Genomic DNA, 11,978 nt, shown 5'->3' on the forward strand with positions numbered 1-11,978 from the left:
TCCTGGTTTCTGTGGGTCAAGAATTCAGACAGGGTGTAGGGTGCATTTCTGCTCCAGGACGTCTAGGGGCTCTGCCCGAAGACTCGAACACCAAGGGTGGAGTCATCCAAAGGCTCATTCACTCATGTCTGGCAGCTGATGTTGGCTGCTGGTGGAGTGCCTAACAAGGGCTATTGTCTGGAGCAGCCAACGAGGGCCTCTCCATGTGGCTTAAGCTTCCTCATAACATGGTGGCTCCAAGGGCAAGTGTACCAAGAGAGGGGAGGCTGTATTGCCCTTTATGATCTAGCCTCAGAAGTCACATCTATCACTTCTGCCCCTTTCTCTTGGTCAAAGTGATTACAAAGGTCCACCCGGTTTCAAAGGTGGGGAGCATAAGATCCCACATCTCGATGGAGGCTTGTCAACATCACATTGTAAGATTCGCATGTAGCATAGGAGATATATTAGTGGCCATCTTCAAAAATGCCATCAGCCACTGAGCCAAAGCCATTCCTAACTGATCGACGTCTACAGAGTGGCCTGCAGAATGAACGCCAACTGTTTTGTGTTGCTGGTTTGAGGGAGGAAGGTGGCGTTACGTCAGATTAGGCCTACTGGGGGCAGGATGGCCTGCTCGGGTCGTTTATTGGAGCCTTCTGGCTTGTGGCAGATTAAATATGGCCACGAATTCTTTGCAGCTCCTCCCCTCAGGAGGTGGAATCTGGTTCTGCACTCTTTAAATCTGGCTTGGCCTTGTGACTTGCTTTGACCAATAGAATGTGGCGGAAGTGAGGCCGTGCAACTTTGGAGGCGAGGCCTCAAGAGGCTTTCACCTTCCACCTGTGCTTTCTTGGAACCCCGAGACCACCATGCTGTGAGGACGCCCAGCGCAGCCTCCTGACAGGTGAGAGGTCACGTGCAGGGGAACTGAGGCCTCCAGCCAAGAGCCAGCATCAGTTTCCAGACCCGCGGTTGAGGCCATCTTGGACATGTCAGTCCCAGTTGAGCCCCAGATGACCATAGCCACAGAGGCGACCCCAGCTGAGACCAGCAGATGAACCACTGAGCTGATCCCAGCCCAAATTGCTGATCTACCGAATAATGAGAAATAAGAAATCCTTGTTGTTTAAGCCACTGAGTTTGAGGGTGATTTGTTACATGTAATGAACAGCGGATAGAAGGCCCTGGACCCACTTCCACCTCATGATGGCCAGTCACGAGGCTGGGACAAGCAGGGAACCAGAAATCCCAGAGTCTGCTGGACAGCTCCCTTCTCCTGGTCTCCTGATGTCACTTGGTCACGTGTTTTGTCTCTAGTAGAGCCAGCATCCAGCCAGGATGCTCCATTCTGAACGATTCTCAAAAGGAGCATCACGCCTGAAGAAGGAGGCAGAGCTTTGCTCCGGAAGCCCAGAGGCCTCTGCCTCTGCTCTCTGATCGAGGCCTGACGCGGGCTCCGCACGGCATGGCCCAAAGAGAGCACCTGATTTCTAACCCCCGCCCCAGCCCTGCTCCCCTCTCCATCTTTTTCATCTCAGTAAATAGTGTCACCATTCATCCACTCACTTAAGCCAGACACCTGCCCGGCCATCCTCTTCTTTTTTGTTTTCTTAAACTCTGTATTGCTGTATGTGAGATTTCAAACACCACCAAAGTAGAGACATGGGTGCAGTGAGGCCCTTTGTCCTCAGCGCCCGGGGCTACAGCCGTGGATGGTGCGCCACGACCACTCTCCCTTCATCCGCACCCCCCTCCCTTCTCTGCACCCCCACTGGATTGTTTTGAAGATCTAGAAGTTGTAGCACGTCATCCATGCACAGCCCCCTCGCCCCCAACGTGAAACCCACCACCCAGGATTCTACCTACCACACGTCTCGCTAGACAGTCCCGGGTCCTTGCCACCCAAGCCACCACCTGGCTCCAGGCCCCCAGGGGTCCTTGTCCAGGGACTGCCGTGGACTCCAACAGGCCTCCTCCCCCTCATGCCCTCCAGCCCACGCAGCATCGCCTTAGGATGTAAATCTAATCACGATTCCACCTCGCTCATAACATGCCCATGGCTCCCAGCACACATCAGGTGAACTGCGGAGTCCCGCCCCTGCACGCAGGTCCCTGTGGGGTCCGGCAGACGCCCCTGAATTCCCCTTGAGCCCGCTCCCCTTTCCTTACAAGCCCAGCCACAGTGGCCTGGTGCCTGATCCTACAACAAGCCGAGCTCCTTCTGCCTGGAGGTCTTGGCACACGCTGTTCCACCTCCTGGAGCGCTCTTCCTTTCCTCAGCTCTTTCTGTGATCCCCTCAACGCTCGGCTGGGCTGTGTGTGACTCCTGACCGCTCTGTCTAAAGGCAACCTCAGGGGCCAGCCCAGTGGTGCAGTGGTTAAGTGCGCACGTTCTGCTTCGGCGGCCCAGGGTTCACCGGTTTGGATCCCGGGTGCGGACATGGCACTGCTTGGCAAGCCATGCTGTGGCAGGCGTCCCACGTATAAAGTAGAGGAAGATGGGCACGGATGTTAGCTCAGGGCCAGTCTTGCTCAGCAAAAAGAGGAGGATTGGCAGCAGTTAGCTCAGGGCTAATCTTCCTCAAGCAAAAATAAATAAATAAAAATAAAGGCGACCTCACCAACCACGCCACCCTTCTCTACCACAGCTCCCTTTGTGTTTCCTTTCTGCCACTCGCTGAGTGGCAACAATTTTTATTTACATATGTATGAGTTTATTCTCTCTTTCATCTCTTAGATCTAAAGTGATGGGGGGGCAAATGGTCACAGGCGCAGAACTTCGAGTCAGGCAGAGTCCCAACTCGCCACGACGACCCGAGTGGCCCTGGGCAAGTCACTTAGCCTCTCTCTGCCTCAGTCTTCTCAGCTGCAAAATGGGGATAAAAATAGAATCTCCTGACTTTGAAGGGTTGTCATAGGATTAAAGAAAGTAACGTGCTACTGTGCTTAGAACAGGGTCTCAAACGTGGTGAGGGCTCACCGAATTCAGCTCTCATCGCCATTTGTACTGTTATTAGTAGTGATAAATAGGCACTCCATACCACACACACATGCTCACCAGCAGCCAGCACAGTGCCGGGCACACAGTAGATGTCCGATCAACACGTGTTAGGTGAATGATTCCTCGGCTCCTACTGACACTGCCAATGTCCTGGGGTTGCTGGTCCTGCGGATGGAGTAGAGGAGCCCCTGTCCTGTGGCCCAGACCAGCCAGCGGAGCTCCACACGGCTCAGCCTCGCCTGAGGTGGAGCTTTATGATCTTTGGTTAATGGGCCTGAGAAGGGCACGCAGGGAGGTGTCTGCCGCCTCCCCAGTCCAGAGCGAACCAGGAAGTTTATGTCTCTTCCATGGATCCAGGCCCAGAACCACAAGACCCCTTGGAGCTTCCCCGACGTGGCAGGCCCCTGCATTTTTCAGGAGTTTCATCTTCCTTCGAATGTCACACATTCTGCCATCTGTTCTCCAGAGGCCAGGAGTATGCAGTCATTGCTGGGGGGCCCAGGGTGTATCTGGAAAGGGCATAGAGGATCAGGCGTCCAGCCAAACGCTGAGTGAGGGCGGCAAGGGCGATGCTGTCCTGCTGGGTGAGGCAAAGGCCCCCGGGAGACGGATTCAACAGAAACAAGGACAGGCGGCCCGGCCAGACTGATAACTGCTCACAGGTGCCAAAGGCCGTGCCACGTCTGCGCCACGGCGGCGTCTCCGTCCGGAATGTCAGCTGACACCCAAATCGGCTAGTTTTCCGTAACCCCCAGTGGTACTCCAGAAGACGGATGAATTTTTCTCCTCTTTCACTACTGCTTTAAAAACTTATGGAATGAAATGGACCAAAATTAAATACTGACTTTTTTCCGTAGAAGAGTTTCAATGTAGGTGTTATTGAGGCATGGTATGTTATAAAAGACAAAACAGTGTTATAAAAGGCTGCAATAATAAAGACAACTATTTTAGTAGCGATCCAGCTCAAACCTCTAGAAAACCTTATAAAACGAATATAGGGTCATTTAAAAATTCAAATATGGGCATTTACGAAGTAGGAGTCAGAGTTGCCTCCTGCACTCCCGGCCTCGCTCCATCTGTTTCTCTAGCCAAACTGGGAGAGCAAGACGTGGAGGGTGCTTGGACTCACCAGGTGAAGGTGGCTATGCTGGAAGTTACTGGAATCCCCCAGCCATGGGGTGTAAAGAAAATTCAAATCTCTATCTTCAACCTGGACCTCTGTTTTTTTGTGTTTTTTTTGGTGAGGAAGATTGCTCCTGGGCTAATATCTGTTGCCAATCTTCCTCTTTTTGCTTGAGGAAGACTGTCGCTGAGCTAACACGTGCCAATCTTCCTCTATTTCCTATGTGGGACGCCACCACAGCGTGTTTTGATGAGTGGTGTATAGGTCTGTGCCCGGGATCTGAACCCACAAACCTCAGGCTGCCGAAGCAGAGCGTGGGAACTTAACCACTACGCCACTGGGCCAGCCTTGCTGGACCTCTGTTTTGAGCTCTGGATTCAGGCACCCACTTGCCTTCTTGAGCAGTCTACTTGGTTGACCTCCAAACACAGCATACTCCACAGATCCCAAACTGACCACATCAGCCATCTCCCCAGAGTGACTTCTTCTCCTCACATCCCCACCTCCGTGAATAGCACCACCTGGGAGCCAGAACCTGGCCGCCATCGTTCCTCTCCTTCACATTGACCCACTGGGTCCTGTTCAAATCTACTCTCCAGCCACCTCTCAGTTTTGCTCTCTCCTCCCATCCAACTCTGCCTCTGCTTCGGTTCAGGTCACCATCATCTCCTGCCTGGGCAGGGCCCTGAGCGGCGTCACCTGTGTGTCCTTGCTGCTCTCCTATCTGGTTACCCTGTATCCCCTGATGCCTTGTGGAGTCTCTGACACATAGTAGGGTCTCACTAAATACTGGATAAGTGAGAGAACGGGTTATTATTTTAGTGGGCAGGAGTGGCCCCTGTTTGACTCTTTGTCCTGTAACATCTCTCATTCCGTGGGGATATGGGGCTCTGCGTGTGTCTAGTGTTCTGAGTTACACCCACAGGAACCAGGAAAACCATCCTGGGCGGGTTCTCTGTGAGCAGATCCCATAGTGGAACACCTACGAGGGCAGAAAATAAAATCTATTTTTTTATGATTTACTTAATAGCGAGAGAAACTGACACTTAAAAGTTGCCTCCCACTTTAAACCCAGCCGGTGGGTCTATAATTGGCAGACTTCCCCTCCTCTTCAACTGACAAAATTGCAGGCACATGACCCAAGAAACGCCAAATGGATGCTCCTTCCTTGGAATGTTCACTTTAGGCCAAGTCTCAAAGATTCTGAGAATGGTTGGGGACAAGGATCTGGCAGTGGCTTGATCACGCTATTCCGGAGTCCCTGCTCCAGGCTTCTAAGCTGCTCCAGCTTCTACGTGTCTCCAGGTCTGAGTTTCAGCCCATGTTAACCCCACAGCTCCCAATAGTCTACCAAAGACTCCTTTTTGTTTGTCTTGCCATTAAAGGACCCTGACTGGCTGGGGTCAATGCGCCCCTGGGAGACGAACATTGGCTCCTCTCCTTTGGGGTTTAAAGGATTCAATAGCTCCAGAAGGCTAGAGGTGGATGTGAATTGAGGTCAGATGACAGGAAAGAACCTCAGGAAGCCCCAAGAGAGGGACGGCCACGGGGGTTGGGGGGACTGAGCTAGACACACAGTCAGTAGCACGGTCTAGATGGTTCCTGGATGAAGGCTGAAGCTGGGAACGTCTCCTGACCCAGCCCCTCGCTGCAGTGGCTGTGACAGCTGTGGCAGCACACTGTCCCCTCAGCCACACGGCCACACGCGGGGAGACTCTTGTGTGATAATCAGCCGCAACAGCACTCCCGAGGGAGGCTCTCCCAGCCGGTGGGACTGCAGCAGGAAGTGGCTGGCAATTTTCAGGTGGCAGTTTCTCTCACTCATAAGCAAGCCAACAAGAAAAAGTCGATTTTATCTTCTCCCATGGGTGGAAACTGAAATCCAAGCCGGCCTGTGGGTGCTGTGCACAATCAGGTTAGGAAGAAGAGATCACATGCAGGATGAACGACGGAAGCCTGTGGAGAACACGCAAACGTGGATTTTGGTGAACATTCCAAGGAAGGAGCATCCATTTGGCGTTTCTTGGGTCATGTGCCTGCAATTTTGTCAGTTGAAGAGGAGGGGAAGTCTGCCAAGATTTTATCTTCTGTCCTACTGGGTGCTCCGCTGCAGGACCGGCTCCCTGTGGCTGGTGGGATCTCACACCAGCCGGGAACTATTTTCCTGGTCCCTAAGTGTGGTCGGCAGAATCATGGCCCCAAATATCCACATTCTAACCCCTGGAGCCTGTGAACACGTTACATAGAAAAAGGGTCCTTGCAGATGTGGTTAAGGTTAGGGACCTTGACGTGGAGAGATGATTATTCTGAAATGTCCAGGTGGAGCACCCACGGTAACCAAACTTCCAGAGGCTTCTCTGATCAGCCTATTTTCAATGGCCACCAAGGGTCGGAGACTCATTGAGACCTGGTGACACGCTAGTCTGTGGGTTGGGCAGTTAACGGGCAGGACAGACTGCTTTTACTGTTCCTTTCTCCTGAAACCTTGGAATTCTTTCCTCTGTATCATTCCAAGGGGAGTCTGACTCTCCCCAGCGTGGGCCAGTGCTAGATCCAGGCCTGAGCAAGCCCTCGGGAGAAAGCTGCCACCAGGTGTCTGTGTTACAGCAAGAAGATCCAGCGTCCCCTAAGGCCCCCCAACCATCCAGGTGTCAAGAGCTAAACATTCGCTTTCTGCTGCCTGGCCGTACACCCCAAAATCCGCGTTTGCACGTTCTCCACAGGCTTCCGTCGTTCATCCTGCATGTGATCTCTTCTTCCTAACCTGACTGTGCACAGCACCCACAGGCCGGCTTGGATTTCAGTTTCCACCCATGGGACAAACCCGGCAATGGAGTCGAGAAAGGGGGGAAGGGAGGGGTTATAGACATCCCCAATCCCACACCTTCTTCCCGGTCCTCCTAAGTGTCCTCCATCAGGATCCTGGGGTCCTACAAGACCCTTCCTTTGATGTCGGGCCCCATGCACTGCAGCAGCTTCACAGGGACGCCATGAAATAGTATAAAACTTTGAGAGAAACACAGAGATACTGGACATCTGTCAGACAACTGGCAAACCGCTAGCTGGAGGCAGTTCACAATTTCAACACTGGATTGCACTACGTTCCTTTTGATGACATAATATCTTTGCAAAGCCGGGTTTTTGGCAGCCTCGAATACCGCGGGGAAAGTCAATGTGGAACAGGAAACGAAGGTGATGATGTCCGGTCTGATTCCAAGTTTTGAGAAGTTGTGCAGTGCCCAACAGACACACACATCCCATCAGCAAGCTGTTGTGGTTATTTAAGAATAAAATAAAATATTCTTCTATCTTTCAATGTATGTGTATTAGTTTTCCAAACAACTACCGAGGTGTTAAGACACAAGTACTTCTTACATTGCTTGGATCTAACTCTTTTTAAATGGAACTGTCAGGTGTTTTCTTGGCCCAGGGGTGCCACAAAAAACTCACTGGGACACTCAGGATATGGTTGAACCATAGTTGTTTGAAAACCTCAGCCCCAGGGGCTTGTGGGTTTGGGACGTCAGTTTCCACAATTTGCCTCTCCCATGATCAGTTTCGGCTTCTTGTAGCAGGTTCAAGCAGCCGCCATGAAGGTCCTCACTGGCGTCCAGCAGGAAACCTGGACTCTCCTCATAGAGTCCTTTCTCCTGTCTAACAGATCACGGTAGCTGTAGTGGGCACTATAGGATGCCCGTTTTTGAAATGAGGAGGCAAACACAGAGTGAGTAAGGAACGTGCTGACGGTTCCCAGTCCTCAAGCAACAGAGCAGGAATCCAAGACAGTTGGGTACAGAGCGCCTGCTCTTAACGGCTGCCAGTTGGGCTCCCAGTGAGACATCTCTGAACTCAACAAGGCACGCTAAAGCGTGGCCATTGCCGGGTGCCCTAAGGCTGCACCTCGACTGGGCCCCTTGTCTGGATCTCACCAGGTCACTGCCAATGCCTCACTTACCAGCATCATTCACCCAAACCACAGACAACTGACTCCTCCTGGGTGAGGAAGGCTTCACCCTGCCCCCAAACCACAGCGTAATCAACCTGGGCATCCGCATCCTGCAGCCTTGTGCTAAAAACGAGCGCCCTGGGAGGTGGGCATTTTCTAGGCGGCCATGGCTATCGTTATGGACTGGCTCTGCTCTAGGGGTGAAGATTACAGATCTATGTGGGTTCAAACCTCCGCTGACTAAGGCAGTCAAATAAATCAGGAAGCTTAACGCCAGGCACTCAGGAAGGTACCTTCTGCTTCTTCACCTGTAAATTGTGGTAAGAAAGGTGCTTACTTCCTGGGGGTTGTTATGGGTTGTAAATGCATTAAGACATGTAAAGCCTTTGGAATAGGACCAGACATAAGTGCTGCAAGCATTCACTATTGTTTTCATTATTATTTGGCACCAAACCCCACTCTAATTGGTAGAGGCCAGGGCACCAGAGCTGGAATCTCATCTGGAAAGCGTCCCACTCCCGTAGGCCTGAGTTTATCAAGGTGGGAAGGCTGCCCAGCTGGGTGCTGGCACCTAGTTGAACTCAGTAGGTGTTGGTTTCGCCCCCCTCAACTGTCTCCCCAGTCTGTCCCAGTAATGGTTGAAAAACATTTTATTGAGCTCCTGGCACTGAACCCAGAGTCTCCTGGCTTCCTGGGGCCCCAGTCAGCGTGGGAGTGAGCAGGCTAGTATTTTCAGCAGTGATGAAAGTGATGTAGAGGTCTGCCCTGGGATCAATCCGGCTCCCCGACCTGTGACTTGCAGCTCCCACAGAGGGTCTCTGAGCCCAAACCCACCTCCGTCAAACACACCCCCCTCGGGAAGGTGTCCACGCTTTGGAGCGCTAGTTGGGGCAGGGGAAGCCCAGCCCTAAGAATTCTGGGCCACCAGGTGAGACGCTGTGCTTTCGGCCCTGCACCAAATTCGTGGGGAAGGGACAGCAGGACTTCCACCAGCCTGTGTAAAGACCGGCAGGGGCCGCCGCAGCTCACAGAGTGGCTCGAGGGCCGGTGTGAAGGCCCCTTGAGGTCTTCCAAATACGACGGAGGGACTTGCGAGTGGATCTGCTGTTTGGCCGGCAGGAGTCGGCAGATATTTGAGGAACACAAACATTTAATAAATTAAGCAACTATTTATTGAACAACTAATGTGCTTTGGGAGAGGGGTCGGACCGAGGCCTCCCAGGGGCTGCAAGCCGCGGCGCCGGAGGCAGGTGGCGCCAAATGCCCATTCATGGACGCCGTCCGCCGGGCTCTCGACTCCGTCTCGCAGCTCCCCCACAGAATCCGCAATCCAGACGAACGGAAACCGTGGGTAGGGAAGGAAAGAGGGCGCCAGAGCTGGGGTCCGGTCAGGGACGAGGGGTTCGAAGGACTGGCGGGTCTAGGCACGCCCAGAAGGTGGAGAGCCGCTCCAAGAGCCCCAGGCCCGGAGAGGGCGGGGCTTGCGTCCTAAGAAGGCGGGGCCTAATAGTGGGCGGGGCTATTCATTAGCAGGAGGCGGGGCCTGGGAAAAGAGGTTGGGTTACGTCTTTGCGTGGGCGGTACTTGTGCTCCAAGCCCCGCGCGAGGGGCGCTCTGGGTGGGCGGGACTTCAGAGACCGCCAGGGGCGGGGCTCGTGGGCATTCTTAGTGGGCGGGCGCGGAGGCTCCGCGTAGGTGGGCAATTACCTCAGCGCAAGGGGAAAGTGTGTCAGCCGCACGTGGGTGGAGCTCTTGCCCTTGTGAGGCGGGTCTGAGACTCCGCCCCTGCCATTTGGGACGCACGGTGAGGGGGCGTGGCTTGTGCTAGGGGCGGAGCCTGCAGAGGCGATTGAGAGGCAAGCGTAAACTCCTGGAGGGCGGGGTTTTCATCTCTCCCGGACAAAGTCTAATATCTCTGCTGGGTTCCCGGCACTCGTGGACCAAGTCCCGGCAAAGTGAGGGGGCGGAGCTTGTAGTTCTGTTAGGCGGGGCACGGAACTCTCAGCGTAGTTCATACCTCCTGGAAGCGGGAACCAATAACTCTGTCAATCTCTGCGCGAGCCGCGCTGAAGAGGCGGGGCTTATGGCACTGGTGGGCGGGGCGATAGGTACTGCCTCGGCCGGGGCGGGGCTGATAGGGCAGAGGGGCGGGGCAATAGGTCTGCGAAAATGTTTGAGCTGGCAGGGGGCGAGGCTCTGCGGCCTTAGTGGGCGGGGCTTCTGGAGAGCTCCGACGGGGCGCTCGACGGCAGTGGGTGGGCGTGGCTCGTAGCTCCGTGGGACCCGGCTGGCAGTGCCGGCGTCTGTGGGCTGGCCGGGTTCGCGCCTGAGTGGGGCGGGCCCTGAGAGCCAGAGGGCGGAGCTTGAGACGCAGCCCGGACCTGGGCGGAACGCCGGCTCGGCGCAGGCGGGGGCTCTGCCCTGGGAGGCCGTCTGTTTAGGCCCGCACGCAGCTCCGCATCTGGTGCTCATTACGGATGACAAAGAGCCGGCTCTGGGCCCCCTTCCCCACTCCCATCCCCTCCCTCCGACAGCAGTGCATTTAACTCCTTCCTGTCCTTGGGGCGCTCTGGATACCCTTCCCAGGGTCACAGGAGGGAGCTCCAGTCCTTCCCTTCCAGGCAGGCTTTGTCACCCCCCCCAGGCTGCGCCCCCACCTCCTCAGACTCAGGCCTCTGGGCCACCTCGCGACCCGCACTCCCATCCAGCGAACTTTTCCGGCAGCATCTCCGAGGTTAAAAGTTTGGGCAGGATCTGGCGGGGGCGTCTGGTTTGAGTTAGGGGAACGTGAGAGCGCGGGGGGGGGGGGGGGGGGGGGGGGGAGGCGGTGCATAGCGTTCTCTCCGCCCCCTCCGCGCCCCCCAGGTTAGTCCCCAGCTCCAGCCCCTCCTCTCCTGGTCCCCTGGGGCCCAGCCCAGGCCCAGTCCCTGGGGCCAGAGGGTGGCATAGGGCACCGGGTAGGGAAGGGGGCTCCGGGCCACCCCTCTTCCCTGCCCGGGTGGTCGTGGTGGTTCTGCTCCGTCCTAATTAGAGACCCCTTAAAGGCTGCAACTGAAAAATTACAGAGGCACTGGGAACTGGCGCCTCCCCCGCCCACCCGGGTCCCGCCTCTCCTCCTCGTCCCCAAGGCAGTGAGCCCAGGATGAGGGCGGTTGCCGGTTCCTCCAGGCTGTAATTTTTGACCATCCCCTCCTCCCGTTCATGGGATACTTCAGCCTTGAGCAGCCTGAACCCTCGGTCAAGCTGGGGGTCTCCTGTGTTCTCTCTGTCTCCGCACTAGGCACAGGGAGAAGGATAAAGTGTAGCCCAAGACTGGAAGGCCTTGCTCAGGAGGCTGCCCAGGGACCTGGGTTCTGTGCTCTCCCATCCCAACCTGCTAGGCTCTGACACCCACCGCCTCCCCAGAGCAGGAAGGAGGAGCGCCTTCAGAGCACCTACAACCCAGAGGGGTGGTGGCACCCTTAAGAGCCCCAGCCACCAACTTCTGAGCAGCCTGAAGGGATGGGAAGAAAAGTACCAGAAGAAAGTTAGGAGGAGCTCACCCACCAGACCCCCTTCACTCTCCAGAATCGCCAGGCCCAGAGCTTACCTTTGATCCCTAAACCCCAATTTGGCTCCTGTTCAGCAAAAGCCCTCATTCCAGAACCCTCCCCCAGATTCAGCCCCACCTTCTTGGAGTTTTGGTAAAAAGAGGAACAAATGTGGAATTCTCTCCATGCCAAACCTCCCACTCCTGGGCTCGCTGTGTGACCTGGGGCAAGGCTCTGCCCTCTCTGGGCTCCTGTTTCCCTGAGAATCCCTGAAGTATACCCTTCCTTAGGGGATCTTACCTTATTTTCTTGGGGGCCCAGACAAGCCGAAGGAAGGTCTCCTTTTTGTCGAGTCCTCCCAGACCCTCCCCTCAGGCACCAAAGAGGGTCAGGAGC

Source organism: Equus asinus, chromosome 17 (assembly GCF_041296235.1).
Source record: "Equus asinus isolate D_3611 breed Donkey chromosome 17, EquAss-T2T_v2, whole genome shotgun sequence".
Classification (NCBI taxonomy): Eukaryota; Metazoa; Chordata; class Mammalia; order Perissodactyla; family Equidae; genus Equus; species Equus asinus.